Raw genomic sequence first — 17,689 nt, forward strand, 5'->3', positions numbered from 1 at the left:
TATGTTAGTTGTCCCTCCAAGTTTGATATCATCTGTAAATCTGACATGCATACCTTTATTCCAAGTTATTTATAAAAAAACTTGTGCTATTGCTCAGGGCCAAGGACAGATTTCTGGGGTCTTCCACTAGGGACCTCCTTCTAAATTGAACAGGGAAGGCAGAGTCAAAATGACAGAGTAGGAGGAAGAAGTATAGTCTATTTTTCTATTCCTTCCATGAAGATCTAGAAAATGTACCAGAATAAATTCTGATTGGGAAATCCAAGAACAAAGTCACAATGAGTCATTTTTTCCAGCCCAGGGGAGTTTAGTGTGATGGACAGGGAGGACTCCTGACACTTGGGAGGGGAGCTGGATGTATGCTGGGCATTTCAGAGCCCAGGGACTGAAAGAGCCAAGACTGGGCACTAGGGTAGGAAGCCCCAGAGCAGGAAGAGATCCCAGGGTATCTCTGAACTAGCACAGGGTACAGGAATAAGTGCCATCTTGGCAGCTCTGTATCTAATACCAAATTCTAGATTAGACTGGGGGGCAGGGGGATGTTGGAGAGGACTGGTCCCTTCAGGGCCCTACCTGTGTACAGAGGAAGGAAGCAAATAGTAGCTGTGTATCTTTGAGCAGAGGGGACCTCAGCTCTCTTTCAGGCCAGGATGGAAGCTTGCAGTGGAATAACTGGGCCAGGAATCCCAGGCCAAAGGAAAGCCTGCAGTTCAGGCACTCTGAACCTGCAGCACCTCCCAGCAGGCTAACAGCACCTGAATCCAGCAGCAATCTACTAAAAATCCCAACCAGAGGCAAGCCTACAGAACCAACCCCGGGTCAGGAACTTCCAGAGCTCACATCTGCAGTGTAGTGAGCAGGCATCACTGCAGATCGAATCATCTGAGGAGTCCTGAAAGCTTATAACTACTCCCCCCAGACTGAATTGTGAAAGCAGCAGAAGGATGTGAGAGGACACAAGCTCGGGCCAGACATTTCCCCCAGAAGTGCCCAGAGCCCAGGACTAATGAAAAGTCCAGAGTCAAGAAGAAGGCTGAAAGAATGAGAAAACAATAAGAAGAGTCCACTACAAAGAGCTGTTTATAGTGACAGGGATGCTCAAGACACAAATCCAGAAAAGAATGTCTCGAAGACGTCAGCAGGCAAAGCTTGAAAGACAACAGTGCAACTCAAACCTGAGTCCAGCCAGAATTCCTGGAAGGGTTAAAGCAAGACTTCTTCTTTTAAGTGTTAAATTGACATGGTCCCATTAATGACTACTTCATTCCATCTTTTCAAAATACATCTAACTGTGCTATCATTTAGCTACTATCTCTATAGACCATAACCAAGTACAGGGCAAGAGGCTTTTGCGAAATGCTGAATTATGTCTATACCCATCCCCTGAACTACCTTCCAATGCCGTGTGACCTGTCCTTGATGAAGTCCTTAGTTATCATAACTTCCTTTTTTAAGTATTGACAAAGTATCCTCTTAATAATGGGTCTAGGTTTTTTCCCAAGAATAGACAAAGTTAAGCTCATTGATCTACTGTCTGCAGACCCCACTGTCTTCCTGGTTTTTTTTTTTTGGCCAATTGGACAAATGCTTTTTTTTCTAGTAACTATCCAGTTCTACAAAGATCACCAGCAGCAGCCCAGCCCTAATGTCTCCTATTTCTTTTTAGTCCCCTTGGGTGCTAGGACTATTGATTTAAATTCATCGAGGGCAGCTTGATGGCCAGTCACTTATCCTTAGTTTTTGATGCCTGTTAACCATTTTTTGTTCTCTTTTTCAAAGTTCAAATGTCATTCATTTATTTAAAAGAGAAAACACAATCAAAATAAGTTAAGCAATATAGGCTTCTTTCTGTTGTCCATTGTCATCTCATTTACCCAGGGCAGTGGTCCTGTGCCTTCTACCGTCTCCCTCTTGTCCCCAACATTGCTTTAACCACCTCCCTCCTATGTATGGATGTACTTAGAATCCATTGACAGCCTAAATTTATTCTGCTTAATTAATCAATAATAATATTAGCTGTAGTATTATAGTATAATATAATTAGGATCATAATTAATTATAATTACTAGTATTGTTTATATAATAAATAATATTATTTAATTTTTAGTCCTACTTACAAGACAAGGTGCTTTTTTTGGTGTTCATCATCAGTTACTTGACCTTTCCTCTTCTCTATATGCCTTTTAAATATCTGAGTTGTTTGCTAAGTTCCATGTACATCCATGTTGGTCTCCTTAGCCAGGTCCCCTTTTCCCTACACATTCAAATAATATTTATTACCCATACTTTTGTGCATTTGTATAGATATCTGACACCATGGGGTTTGTTGCTGGCTTTCTTCTTGGATATTAGCTCCCATGAATTACCTGTCTTCTGTTATTCTTCTTCCTATGTCGTACCTCTTATTCTGTGTAATACCAGACTTATCAAATCTATGTGCAATTTTCTCTCTCCTCCTCCCTTTTAAATTTAAACCTCCCTTGATTAGATTTGCAAGACTAGGCAAATATGTGTAGCAGGGTTTTGGATTGGAATGCTTGGTCCCTTGGCACTTTCAACACTTGGTTCCTTAGTTCTGAAAAGAGGAGGGAGCAGCTCTTCCTAGCTCAGGTGTCAATCATCTTTGATACAGTGTTTATCTCCCTTTCTCTCTCCCTCCCCCTGTCATCATGGGGAACCAAGGGATGAATCAAGAGCCTCTGGTGATGCATATCCTTTAGCAAGGGACCAGATCATGTGTCACTAGAAGACTTTCTGTTTCACAGGAAGTGCTTCAATCTAATCCTCGCTACATATTTGTGTGTGTGTGTTGGTGTGTGCGTTTGTGTGTGCGTGTGTATTTACCAGCCCTTATTCCAATATTTTGAATTGGGGTACAGAAACCCAAATTCTATTCTCAGACACCACCTTCTTACCACCAGTCATTTATTTCCCAAATCTGCCTTTCTCTTATGAATCATCTAGCTTCAATTGGCAGTTGTGATAAAAACACCACCTGGATGCTCAAGGTCTTCAGCTTTTTGTTCAGGACCTCATAATCCTTGCCAAAAATTTCTGTGTTCCTTCTGGCAATATCTTTTCTTCCCATATGAACCATAAGAAGTGGGGAGTGGTCATCAATTTTGACAGTTCTTTAGGGGCTCTCCATCAGTTCTAGAATGTATGCCTCCATGAAGATAGCAGATGTCTCTGTTCTTTCTATCAGGTTAACAAACATCTGCCTCAGTATCTGTCATCAGAACTGCCAACCACCACTACTTTTGTCTTCTTTCCCTGACCATTATTGGATGAAATTCCACCTGATTCTAGGTGCTATCCTTCTACTGATACAGCTATATATGTATATATGCACATACACATACACATATATGTGTGTATGTTTGTATGTATATATGAATACGTGTATATACACATATACATATACATACATACATATATATGAAAATATTGTTCAGGAGTAAAGAATGAGGGAGACCAGACTTAGAGATTATATAGAAATTTCATTCATATAAATTTTTAATACTTTCTTTGAGAAAAGAATCAGACAATTCTGGCCATGGAGAGTGACGGATAACATCACAAAAAAGGAAATTGATTATATTCTAACAGATTGGAAATGACTTGTTATTGATGTGGGACTTTTTCCTGAATCAGCTGTCTGTGTCCAATCAGGCCACAGACTCAGCAGAGCAAAGATCAAAATTGAAACCAAATCGGAAGACACAATAATCATGAGAAGATATATAATTCAATTAAAACAACTCCATATGATATATCTAAACAAACTATCAGTAGAAAAAAAAGAAAGAGAAGGAAAAAGAAATGGACAGAATAAAGGAGTTTGATGCTGATTATAATAATTTTTTATGGCAGCTGAACTTATATAAATCAATTGACAGGCAAGGCAGAGCAAAATAGCCCCCAAACTTCCTTATTCAGCAAATATTTGATCTAATTTTCAAGCAGAGAGATATGCCAACTGAGGACAGCACACATTGGAGGGGTGTGTGTGTGTGTGTGTGTGTGTGTGTGTGAGTGTGTATGTGTGTATATATACATATGTATACACACATATGCATGCAAATAGGTATATATACATGAAAATATACTATATAAATGTGTACATGGGAAAAGTAGTACAAAAAATGTCACCACATAAATATAAGATCCTAAAATGTAGATGGGCTGGCTACTTGGCAAGAGTGAAGGGCCCCGAGAAATTGGGTGGACCTCCTGTGGCAAACTTATGGGAGGCCATAGACAAGAGTCACACAGGATGAGCAGGCAAGGATGTGGTATGATCTGTATCATAGGGAGGAATACTCGTATTGATCCATTTGTGTATTGGAATTGTCAAAAAAGATTTGCCTATTATTACTTATTCTTGTTATTCTAGTACTAACAGCCATCTATTACTACATGTGAGAGTTTTTTTCTATGGTAAAACTGTAATGATGGAATCTTAGAAGATTGCTACACTGAGGGACATGGGAGTCATGAGTTATCAATGTGGACTTAGAGAAGTAGGTGGAGTTAATAGTTTGGAGTGGAATAGAGATGGTTACTCATTGGGCTTAGGTTTGCCAGTCATCTTTACTCTGCAAAGGCACTGATTACTGAAGGTGTTCCTCAGACAGGAAAAGGAAACATCTAAGATGGTGCTTTGAAATAGGAAGAGAAAGTGGCCTACTCTTGGTAATTAGAGAAAAGAATCATAAGGAAACATAATTTGGATAGACCTCAGGAAATGTCAGGGGCTCAACAAGGCTAGGTAGACACTTTCCTTTACAATGCAAGAAGTTAAGTTCTACCTCAGTACTTTAAACAGACTATCCCAGACAGGAGAGATACTGCGTGTGTGTGTGTGTGTGTGTGTGTGTGTGTGTGTGTGTGAGAGAGAGAGAGAGAGAGAGAGAGAGAGAGAGGGAGAGAGAGAGAGAGGAGAGAGAGAGAGAGAGAGAGAGAGGGAGAGAGAGAGGGAGGGAGGAGAGAGAGAGAGAGAGAGAGAGAGAGAGAGAGAGAGAGAGAGAGGGAGAGAGAGAGAGAGAGGTATCAGGGAATGCTATAATCAGGAACTATTGAGACTTTCAGAAAAGTCAAGAAGGTTACTAGGACATTGGTGCAGGGTAGCCTGAAGGGCAGGAGAGAAATCTTTGGGTTACAGATAGCCTTCCTCACTCAAGATTTCTTAGGGAGTAGAAGAGAGGAATAGGGACAGGGGCAAGTGTCCCGTAAACCTAGCCAATCTTTAGTGATTTTAGGATAAGACAGATGCATTCTATGCTTATATAATTATATGATCTTTTTTTCCCTTTAGTAAAAAAGAAAAGCTCCCTTAATAATAATTTTAAAAAAACCTCAACTTCATCTTGGCTGAATTAAGTAGGACAAAAATCCCTACTTAGCCAAAGAGAACAAGAGGCATCAGGGACCCTCATCATAGACATGTTAGTGGCAACAGCCACAGCTTCTTCAACACCTGGAACTAAGCTGTGTGACGTGAGTGCTGTTAGAGAGGTGGGAATTTAGGATCAGGAGAGTCAGAGATTATAGACTATGATAGTAGATGCCAGGGTTTCCCCCTTGCAGAGCCTACGTGCAGCCTTCTGAATTTATCCCTGTTAAATTTCATTGTGTTGGTTTCAGACAATGTTCTGGCCTGTTGAGAGCATTTTGAATCTTGATCCTATCATCTATCATATTAGCCATTCCTCCTAGCTTCATGTCTTCTGCAAATTCGATAAGCGTGTTTCCTATGTCTTTATCCAAGGAATTGATAGGAATGTTGAAAAGGACAGGGCTAAGGACAGGGCCCTGTGGTATTGCTACTACAGAGTTCTTTCTGGGTCAATAGTGATACATTCATTATCACTCTTTGGGTTTAATTCAACCAGCTGAGAATCCACCTAAAGTGGACCCTACATCTCTTTATTTTGTCTGCAAAGATATTACAAGATTCTTTGTCAAATCCAGACCTACTATATCTATGACAATCTCTTGATTTATCAATCTAATAATCTTGTTTAAAAAAAGAGAAATGAAGTTACTTTGGAATGCCTTGTTCTTAGTGAACATGTCCTGGTTCCTAGTGACCTGCTTTCTCTTTCTGAGTGTTCAAAATCGTCTGTTTAATTCCCTGTTTGCATTTTTCAGGGGATTGAAATCTAGCTGACTGGCTTGTAGTTTCCGGTATCTATCATCGTTTCCTTCCTTTGGTCCATTGCTGGCCTCTTGTTTGTTTTTTTTTTTCCCACAAAGATTATCAACAATGGTTCTGTGGTCCTATCTGCCTGTTCCTGGTATGCTGGAGCTGAAAGGAATGTAAGAAGTTACCTTGTTCAGCCCCTTCATTTTACATATCAAGTAACTGGGGCATAGAAAGATTAAATGACTTGCTTCAAATTCTCTAGCTAGTTAGTGGCAGAACCATCATCAGAATCTAAATCTCCTGATTATCAGTTCCAGGTCTTTCCACTCCACCACTGCTCCCTTTCATTCAGCACCATGGGTAATAATTTGCTTGGGTCTGGATAGTTTAATATTCAAAGTAATTAGGTGCTCCTTTCTTTTTCCATCTATCTTGGGCTTTAAATCTCTTTCTAGGGTGTTTGACCTACTGTTTCCAGTTTGAACATCCATCTCCCTGATCAAGAGGATGGAAGAAAAGGGGTCAAGCATTTTTTCTGTTTTATCATTGGTTAGAATTACACCATTTGCCCCAGTCAGTGGGTCTTCTCCTTCCTTGTTCATCAAGTTACTCTGCATATACGTGTGTATATGTGTGTGTGTATTTGCATGTATGTGTGTATGTATGTGCCTGTTTATTTTCCTTATCATTCAGAGGTATCAGCTCATTCTGGGCTTCCTGATTGTTCTTATATGTTCGAATCACTCTTTTGCATTCTTTCCTGACATATAACTTTTCTTTCATTTTTCATGTATGTCTTTTTAAAAACATGGGCTCATCTAAGACTCCCTGTACAGTCACATAACCTTCATCAGATGTTTCTCCCTTCTCTTTTAGAGACTCCCATTCCTCTCTTCTCCTTCATAGACTCAATATTCCAGTTAAACTAGACTGCTAACTATTCGCGTAATTTCACAATGTACTCTCTTGCCTCAGTGCTTTTGGCAGGCTATTGCCCATGCCGGGGATGCATTTGTTTAATCACTCTGGAAGTTGGAAATTATTTTTGCCTTTGAGGTAAGGTACAGGTCGGGTACCACCAGAAGGCCATCCCAAATATCTTTCTGTTTGACATGTTCTATACAATTATTTCACTCTTGCATGTTAGCTCAACAGGTAAAGGTACAAGTGAAATTATTAGTTTGACTAGTAATTAGTCCCACTATTAGTGTATGGGGAGAGTTTTTAGCTGAGATGTTTGAAGAGAAAGTATAGTGACCACTGCTGATGGACTGTAAGGCTGGCCCTGTTACCCTTGGGCTGATCTGGCTATTAGCAGAAAGAGGGTCAGTTTCAAGTGAGTTCCTAGGGCTCAGGAAGGATCTCACTGCATTTTCTAGGTCTCTCATAGAGATTTCTTTATGCGGGTGTTTTTCTCTGTGTCATAGCCAATTCAGTGACCTATGAAAAGGCAGACTGGAGGTGTAATTGTGTTATCTTCTGGGGGGAAGCGGGAAAGAAGGGGCTCATTCTACCCTGCTCTCAAGAACTGGGTCCATTTACCACAAGGGGCTGGTGTGTGAAGATAAGGCAAGTCAAATACAACCAAGGCTGCCATCTAATACTGTGATTGACCTAGATTCTTCCCTGTCATCGTAGGGTTATGTTTGAAAACTCCAGATGTAACATTTGTGTAATAATTTTTCAGTTATGTGATTTATTCTGTAAACTCCTGGAGAACAAGGATTATAAACCTTAATTTTTATGGCCTTGAACATGGAAGGCCAAAAGAAGTCTCTTTTGCACCCCTTCTAGCTTGAGATCCATATATGATTCTAAGACTCAAACTGAACTGACCCATTTCCCTTTTAGAGTTTCTGGTCACAAACCTCTACCTGCTTCTGAACTTGATTATCCAGTATTCATTCAACAAACATTTAGTAAGTACTTAATCTATTACAGGTGAGAGGCAGCATAGCCTAATGGATTGGGGAGTGGGGTGTGCTTCAGAGCTCTGAGATCTGCATTTGAGTTCTCCTGCTGACTCATACTAGCTGTGTGACCTTGGGCAAGTAACTTAACTTCTTAGCACCCAAGGATATATCTAAGACTATAATGGCAGAGTGGGTGCTGAATGCCTTGACAGAGAGAATGTCTTTACCCAGAGTACCTTTTACTGATGAAAACAGAAATTCAGCCAAAAAATAAAAATAAAGTGTCAATTACTGTGCCGGAATCTAGGGATACAAACAGAAAATCAAAGAAATTGTGGCCCTCAAGAAGTTACATTTTATTGTTGAGAGTTGTTTGTCTCAAATTTAGGGAACATGTCTGATTATGCCTGGTATGTCTTTCCTTGCGGAGCTCTTATGATCTCTAAAATGGCATGGTCCCAATCTCATAAGTTTCCATGTCTTCCGTATCACTAATAGCTTTTCTTAGAGATGGAATTGTTAGCAAGACAAGTCAAAAAATTACCGTTTCAGTCTAACGGAACTTCTAGCAGGTGACAGGAGACCTGAAACTTCCACCACTAATGTGACTGCTTCTGAACTAGTTTTATAATCTATGTTGGAAAAGAGACAGCCTGGCATCATGGCTAAAGGCTTGACCTTGGGGGCAATAAGACCCAAGTTCAAGTCCTGTCACTGAAACATACTGTGTGATTGTGGGCAAGTTAGAACCTCTCAGAGCATGAGGAGATTGAAAGTGACAGAGAAGCTGTTGACCTATTCAGTGGAGGGAGTTTCCATACCAGAGGACTCTTTCTTTATAGAAAAGCATCTTCAATTGTCTCCATTTGGTTTGACAGTCTGTAGTATACTCCCACAATGATGCCCCTTTTTAAACTTCTCTTTTTATCCCTGTCCAAATTCTCTAACCATGCTCCCTATGACAGATTGATGGATTTTCCCAACTTCTCGAGATGCAGTGCTACCCCCACCCATCTCGACTTCGATCGCATCTGTTGCTTTTTGAATAAGGCATCTCTTTCCATTCTCCCATTGCCACACTCCATACACCAAGTCTCATGAACTCATACTTACCATGTTCTGTTAAAATTTCTTATTGACTTTGTAACCCATACTCTGTGCCTTGGTATATAGACATCTTAGAACACGAACATCATTTCCAAACTAGCTTCTTTGTTACATTCCTCCAAGAACTGAGCACCACCTGTGCTATGCTGCTTCTTTCTATGTCACACAGGTTCTTCTGCATAATATCCAGTTTTACGGTTTTGTCTGGACCTTGTTCTCCCTCCCACTCAAATTTCTGCTTGATGTGTGTTTGGTAGGTCTTAGAGCTGTGCACCAGCCACATTCTCTCCAGTCCTCATGTGGTGCTCTCTGCCTCTTACCACACAGGCAGCATGGTGTAATAGAAAGAACATTGGTTTCAGAGTCAGGAGCCCTGGATTTGAGTCCCAGCTCTGATACTTATTAGCTGTGTGACCCTGAGCAAGCCATTTATCCTTTTGAGCCTCAGTTTCCTCATCTGTAAAATAGGGACAATCATACTTGCTGTTGGGAGGAAAGTGCTTTGCAAACCTTCAAACACTATAAATGTGAGCTATTATGATTATGATTATGATTAATTATTATTGTTATTGCCAGGAGCTCACCTTTCTGGTTTCCATGGCAATGATCCAGAAAAACAAATCCTGTTCTTTGACACCATCTATATAGCCAGCTATTTACTTCCCTCGTCCTCCTTTCACGTCCATAGTCATGACCTTCAAATGAAAGAAGAGATGAGTCACAGAATCTTAGAACTGGAAGGGACCTTAGAGATCATCTAGTTCAACCCCCTCATTTGACAGATGAGGAAGTTGAGGCCCAGAGACAGGAAGTGAATTGCCCAAGGCCACTCAGCATGTGGCAGGTCAAGGACTTGAACCCATGTCTTGTAACTCCAGCTCTGCTGGTCTTTCCACTACACCATAAAATATTTTCCCTCTCCAGGCCGTCTTTCACATTGCCGCGTCCCCCAGATTTTTCGTTTGCTAATCAAGACTCCAAAGTCTCCAGAGATGCAGTTCAAGTTTGTTTTCTTTTCTTTTTTGTGATGACATCATTTATTCCCATGTTCATCGACAGAAGTGGATGGTGATGGGGAATTCTCTCCACCACCTCATGGATACGTAGTCTGGGAAGACAGCACACATCCTGATGAGCATGTCAGGTTTACATACCTGTGTGCCCTTCTGCGGGGAATCAGCAATTACAGGGATACATCTCTTCTTGGTGAGTGAGGTCACAGGATTCCACCCACTTACCGGTGCCTGTGAATCCTCTTGAGGGTTTGAAGAAGTTTCTTCTTCGCAATGTCTAGAATCACCCTCTCCAAGAGGAACTTGGTTGCACTGTTTTTTTCTCCTCCATTTTCCCTCCAGTGCACATTACCCCCTTTCACTCCCTCTGAGTATTTTTCTTTCCCACCCAAAGCCTTTCTGATAACAACCTTTCTGATAAATCAGATTTATCAGAAGTAAAGAGGTGGTCTTCACACACATTCACTTTCCCTCTCAGCCAAGAGACTTTGCATGGTTATTTGGTGACTGTCTCTGGGGGGAGCATAAACATAGCCCCTACCCTGCAGGTCACTGCGACTGTTCCCTTGTCTTCCGAGTTCCTTCCTATCTAGATGAACCAGTCACCCTGCTTAGCCACCCCTCCCCCCACCCCCACCTACCTGGTTCTGCTTCTGTTCATGCAGCTCCTGGGTTGATGACTCTCTGGAAAAGCATTGCTTTGAAACCTGCTTAACCCCACTCCTCTAGCTGGTAACATGCTAACTCATTGAATGTTAGAAATTAGCAAGTTTTCAACCACTCCCTCTTAGTAGACACAGACAGAACCCAAGAAGACACTTCTTTCTTTCCTCACGCACTTAACCCACAAGCGTAAACAGTATTAGCATTCTCATTTTTTTCAAACTATTCACAATTTGAGGGTGGGGTGGGCTGTCCTCATTTATGTTATTAGTTTAATTCTCCGTACTATATGATATATATATTATATATAATATATGGCATATATAATCCATATATGATAAATGGGATATATACTCCATATACTACATACAGTGTATGTGTATGCACACATATATACTCCATAAATGACAAATAGGTGACTACTTCTCCTCAGGCTCTTTTGCTGGTTCCTCATCCTTATTTGACCTCCCAAATGTTGGTGTTCATCCAGCCTACCTCCTCTGGCTTCTTCCTTCTTTATCTCTCCCCTCCCCTCCCCTCCTTGATGATCTCATCCACTCTCATGGCTTCAATGATCACCTCTATGTAGATGGCTCCCAGATCTCTGTATCCATCTACAATATCTCCCAAGGGCCTTGGTCTTGCATCATTAACTGTCTGCTGTTCGTGTCCCCTTAGATCTCTCCTTGGACATCTTAAAATGAATTCGTGATCTTTTCTCATCAACATGCCCCTCTTTCCAGCTTCCCTATTTGTGTTGGAGTACTATTATCTGCCCACATAGGACTTTATCCCCTGTACCATCTAATTCATGGCAGCTAGGTGGTATGATGGATAGACTGCTAGGGCTAGGGTCAGGAAACCTTGAGTTCAAATCTGGCCTCATACACTTAACTAGCTATGTGACCCTGGGAAAGTCACTTAACCTCTGTCTGTCTCAGTTTCCTCAACCATAAAATGGGTATTATAAAAATAGCACCTATTAGGGTTGTTTCGAGGATCGAATGAGGTAATATTTGTGAAGCACTTAGCACAGTGTCTGGCACATAGTAGGCCCTTAATATATGCTTATTCCTTACTTCCTTCTAGTTACCCAGGCTTGAAACTTTGTAGATCTTTTAACTCTTCCCTCTCCTTTGCCCCCTACATCTAATCAAACCAAGACAAAGCCCATCACTGTTTCCCTGCTGCATATAGGATAAAACACAAACTCAGCCTGGCCCTTGAAGTCCTTCCAAACCTGGCTGCCAAATCCCGTTAATTCTTCCTCCGCAATCTTTCTTATCTCTTGTTTACTTCTTTTCTTTTCTTGCCAGTCTCTCAGTCCCTGCACCTCTGGGCCAATGCCCTCTGTATCTAGACAGCCTTAGCTATGTTCTACCGTACACCTATCTTTTCTCACCAGTCTCTTTATCATCCTGTATATCCTGCCCTATTTCCTTTCAAGTTCTGGAACTATAACCAAGTCAGGACTTTCATTGTTACTGGAAAGGGTCTGTCGATCTACTCCCTTATGACTCCACTTATCATCCCTATAATTTTCCAAACTAAAATACTGACCATTAGCCTGTGTGTGTTTTGTCCCCTTATATATGTTGTCTCCATAGACAGTTTCTTGAGGGCAGAGACTATTTCTACTTCTGTATTTGTAACTCCACTCCTCTCCCAGCTTAGCACAGTACTTGGCATGTGTATTAAGTGCTTAATTAATAAATGCCTTTTCACTCATTTATTTATTTTACTCACACTACCACTAGAGTGCTCTCATCACCTCTTGCTTGGACTGTGGTCAAAGCTTCCTAACTGGTCTGGATATCTCTAGTTTCTTACCTCTTCAGTCTATTCTTTACACTGCTACAAAAATCATCATTGTCATTTAGAGGTCTGACAATGCTACATTCTTGCTAAATAAACCAAGACAAAGCCCATCACTGTTTCCATGCAGCCTATAGGATAAAACACAAACTAAACCTGGCACTTGAAGTCCCTCCAAACCTGGCTCCAACCTACCTTTCTGCCTCATTTTCATGTTGTTTTCTTTCATGCAGCCTTTGCTACAGACAAGCTGGGCTCTCTGATATTATCCTGCCCTTTTCTACCACTGTCATTCTTCCAGACCACTCTTAGGAACTTAGAAAGCACTTCCTCCTCATCTCTATTTATTTGAAGCTTTTTCCTTGAAGGCTCTGTTCAGGTACCACCTTCCCCATGAAGCCTTCCCTGATCCAGTTAAAAGGGATTTTTCCTCACCCCACCACCAATTTTCCTAAAGAATTTATCTGGATCTCTGTCTTTGCCTCTATTAATCCTACCTTATATTATATTTATTTCTGTAAGAGTCTTATGCTCTTCCCTTACCCCAAGTAGATTGCAGTCTTTGATGGCAGGGGCTATGTTGTTTTTCATCTTTCTGTATCTGTTATTTTCTTCAATGTTCCCTGCACATTGTAAGTTCTTAATAAATATTTGTTTAGTTGAATTGAATAGTGTAGTGGAACCTGGTTTGGAAAGTCTGGGTTCTCTTTTCAATGCTGCCGCTGACACATGGCATGGCCTTGGGCAAGTCACTTAATTTCTCTGAGCCTCAGTTCTTCCCTAAAATGGAGATACCGATCCCCATTGTGCCCACCTAAAGGGAACGTTGTGAGGATTGATTTAGAGAGTGAAGATGAAAGAGTTTTGTGAAACAGGCAGTATAATAATGACAGTTATAATAAATCTGTTAAAATGTTCTCCAAGCCCCATCTTCCTTTTTCGACACTATCCTGCCCTCCTTTTCTCAACATGGACTTTCCACTCTAGCCAGGCTAGTGCCTGGTACACACCACGCTCATTCCTGCCTCTGCCTTTATTCATTCCATTCTCCCTCCTCCAAATATTCAGCTCTTACTCTGGGATTAGTTATGATGTAGTAGAAAGACTAATGGGCTGTGCATCAAAATACCTCAGTTTTGGTCCCACTTTGGCCATTAACCAACTTGAGGAAGTCACTTAAAGTCTCTGGGCCTCATTTTTCTCATTGACAAAATGAGGTTGTTGGACCAGATAAAGGTCCAGCTCACCTCTAATTTACTATGATCCAAATCCTAGTCATCATTTAGGATCCATCTCCAGTTCACTTCCTTCAGATTACGCTGTCCTTTGCTTTTTACAACACCTTGTGACCATACAACTTGGTTCTTAATCACATACTGTCCTATGTTTGTCTCAAATTGTTTTAGAGGTATTCGTCTTTTCTTCTCAACTAGACTGAGAGCTCCCCAATAGGCAAAGATAATAATTTTCCTTTCTCCCCTCTTTTCTACAGCCCAACCTGGCACAGACTGAGTACATGGAAAGTACCTAGTGAATGATGATGAATGAGCTAACTGGATGGAGTGAGCACAGGAGAGGGACTCAGCATACCAGAGGAGGTCCTCTGAGGTACCTTTAGAGATTTATAGATCTAGATCTGGAATAGACACAAGCAGTTATCTAGCCTAACCCCTTATTTTTGTAGATGAGGAAACTGGGGCCCCACAAAGGTTAAATGATTTTCCCAAGGTCACGTGTGGTATAGCTGGGATTTGAACTCAGGTCTTCCGTCTTTAATGTCCAGTGCCCTCTCTACTGTACTACATAAAATCCCTCTGATGACTTGTTGGTTTTGTTGTAGATAGGATTCTTGGTCAAGTGTAGACTGAGGTTCTGAGATCTCTTAGGATCTTTCAGGTTCAGTAAAGAAGACCTGAGGCTGTGCTGACCCACTGCATGATCATGTATCTAGCTTTCCCCTCTATACTAATTCCCTTTCCTGCTCCAATGTTCGTGATAACTGTATATGCCTTTCCTAGACAGGATCAAGGATTCAGGAGCTCACCAAGAACAATCTGTTCCAGTGGGCATTAGCCTGAAATCAAAATCAGTGAATGAGAAAGAAGCAGGAAGAGGGAACTGAGATAGGAGAGAGAAATGGACAAATGCAAAGAAGGTAAAGACAAAGGGATGGAGAGTGAGAATTCAAAATATCCCTTTCTCTTGTTCATATAAACAGAGTAGTCAGCCATTGATGGGAAGGTGAAGACCACCAGGCAGGTCCCTTAAATCATCAGAGATTTAGAGCTGCAAGGAACCATAGACACCATCTCGTTCAACTCCCTCATTTTACAGATGAGGAAACAGAAGCCCTGGGAGGACAGGTGACTTCCCAGTGTCACACAGTTAGTAAGAAGGAGGCAGCTAGGATTTGAGTCCAGATCTTTCTCACTCCAGGACCAGGGTCGTATGCCTCTCTTCGCCTCCATTCCACTAAGGTGCCTTGGATGCTCTATTAGTACTTCATTCTTTAGTTGTATGCATTGTCCTTTGGGCTCCTTTCTTAAAATGTAAATTCCTCTGGGAAGGGTACCATTAAGATGTTATCAGCCATGAATTCTTAAGTAGATTCATTTACCAGGTTGCTTTTTTCTATGCCAACTAAGTGAGAGCTGTGCCCAGAGTAAATGGGAATTTTGATGCTGGAAGGGAAGAGGGGAGAGTAATTTTAGAACCTTGAACTCTATTTGAGGAGGATAAGCTTGGGTGGAGCCTCAGTGGGGGTTCTAGGCAGCTGTGGGAATGGGGCAAAAACTCTGTCAATTTTGCTGGGATAATCCTAGGCTAGAAGTATAAAATTCCCAGAAATTCTCATTAGAAAATAGAAAAACAGAAAAAAAATCCTTTAAAAATGAAATTGTGGATAAAATTGAAATATGTGAGATGTTTATTTTTATCACTCTTCACAGATCTAGTTACTTTGCTAGCTGATGAACATACTATGTATTATATAACTTGATTTGCACATAAAATAACCTAGTTTGGTATATTTGGAGATGTAAAAGCCTGGGAAAAATGGAAATATTCAATGGAAAAAGGTAGGGTTTCCCTCCTTCCCTCCTCTTTTCTGGTGAACATCCCTAGGAAAAAAAAATTATCCCACAGCTTTTCCTTCCCTCTAGCCCCTATGACTCTTGAGATTTACATCTGTAATAGAAAACCAGATTTATTTCCCTTTGGAATTTTTAGCTCCTGGAGGTTAGGACCTGCAAAGAATATGTATCATGCATGGTATGGTAGAAGAGGCTCCAAATCTGAAGTTAAAGGACTGAAAATTTTACAGTGACAAGGCTTCTTAGAGATCATTGGTCTAGCCTCTTCATTTTATAGGAACCTGAAGGACTGAGAAGTTTGGTGCCTTACTCAGGTCATGCAGCTAGTAGGGCCTGAAGGGGTATTTGAACCCAGGTCAGGTTGCCCTTACCCCAAACCCAGTGCCCTGTGCCCACTGTGCCCAGCTCTACCCCATGCTGCCTTGTGTGACCTTGGAAACTCCTTAGCTTCAGTTACTAAATTTATAAAATGAGAGGGTCTGACTAGATGACATTTGTGGTTGTTCCTAGCTCTGAATCTATATACTTATGACCTTGCCATGAAAAGTTTTCTATCCAGAACTGGAGTCCACAAATAGTGGTGCATGACAGAGGCTGTGTGGAAACCATCAGGCAGCTGGTGGTGCAGTGTAGATAGAATGCTGGTCCTGGAGTCAGGAAGATCTAAGTTCAAATCCAGCCTTAGATGCTTAATTAGCTGTGTAACACTGGGCAAGTCACTTAACCTTTGTCAGCCTCAGTTTCCTCAATTGCAAAATGGGGATAATATTGGTACCTATCTCTCACAGTTGTTGTAAGGATCACAAGGATCTTAAGTTGCAGCATTTAGCATGGTGCCTGGCATATAGTAGGTACTATATAAATGCTTATTCCCTTCCTTCCTTTTCTCCTCCCATTACCCCCAAATTCAGATTCATCACTAGCATCAAGAATGCTATAGTCATCAACAATAAACATTGGTTGGCACTTTCTGTGTACCTCCCTGTGTGCTGGAGTTGAGGTGTGGAGCAGTGGAACAAAAGCCTGGTCTTTCGTTCATAACTGGAGTAACAAATCACATGAGGTACAAGCCTCAGGACATGCAGGATAATATCCAAGATGCACTGGGCAAGAACCAGAATGAGACATCCACAAACCCTGGGAAACAAAATGGATGTCGTACTCATCGGTAAATGCAGTGCTTTCACTGAGAAGTGGAAAGATCTGGGCTTTAGATTCAACAGCCCTGAGAACCAGCCTACTATGTGACCTTGGGCAAGCTTCTGCTTTCTGGGCCTCAGTCTCCCCCTCTGTCAAATAAGGGGGTTGGATTACATGAGTGCTATGGTCCCTTTCAGCTCTGGCACTCCAGAATTTTATGGTTCAGTATTTAACAAACATTTATTGAGTGCCTACTAGCATCTGGGCACTGAGGAGACACAGTGCTATAGGTTCTTCCAGTCAGAAGGGACCTCAGGTCCCTTCATGCAGCTAACGTCAGGATGTGAGCTCGGGTCTTCTTGATTCAAAATCTAGCATCCAATGCACCTGCAACACCTAGCTGCCTAATACATCAGAGGAGCTTTCAGTACATGAACAGGATGTGTTCAAGAATGAGATCTGCTCTGTTGTGGTAGCATTTCAGAAATTTCGTCCAGTTGCACAGAAATTTTTGCCCTCACAATAATCTATTGGAATGGCCTCAGCCAATAGGGTTTGTGCTGCTAATTCGATTCAATCTAGCAAATACGTAGTAAAGATCTGTGTGTCCAGTTCTGTGCTGAACTTGGCCATGTAGAACACAAGAGAAGGAGATATGTTTCCTGCCCTCAGGGGGTTCACAGTCTAGCTGGGGAGGCAGGATTCACAAAAACAAAAGAATTAGAGAACAGTCTGGAGAATAACAAGGGGCTGGATGGTACACTTTAGACTGTGTGGACCACAGATGGTGAGAGAATG

The 17,689-nt window shown here is 41.4% G+C and overlaps 1 protein-coding gene across 14 annotated transcripts in view; it reads right to left on the reverse strand.

Moving 5' to 3' along the window:
- The window catches only part of LOC118847208 (CUGBP Elav-like family member 4), a 152,396-nt gene that overhangs the window by 91,754 nt on the left and 42,953 nt on the right, over positions 1-17,689 (reverse strand). For 6 of the 14 annotated variants that reach the window (XM_036755776.1, XM_036755788.1, XM_036755782.1 and 3 more), the window contains exon 2: positions 9,753-9,863. The exons of the other annotated variants lie outside the window; for them this stretch is intronic. The gene's annotated coding sequence lies outside the window, so the exon portion shown is untranslated. The remainder of the gene's footprint in view (positions 1-9,752; positions 9,864-17,689) is intronic. 14 annotated transcript variants of the gene reach the window in all.

This window comes from Trichosurus vulpecula, chromosome 1, assembly GCF_011100635.1.
Source record: "Trichosurus vulpecula isolate mTriVul1 chromosome 1, mTriVul1.pri, whole genome shotgun sequence".
Lineage (NCBI taxonomy): Eukaryota > Metazoa > Chordata > Mammalia > Diprotodontia > Phalangeridae > Trichosurus > Trichosurus vulpecula.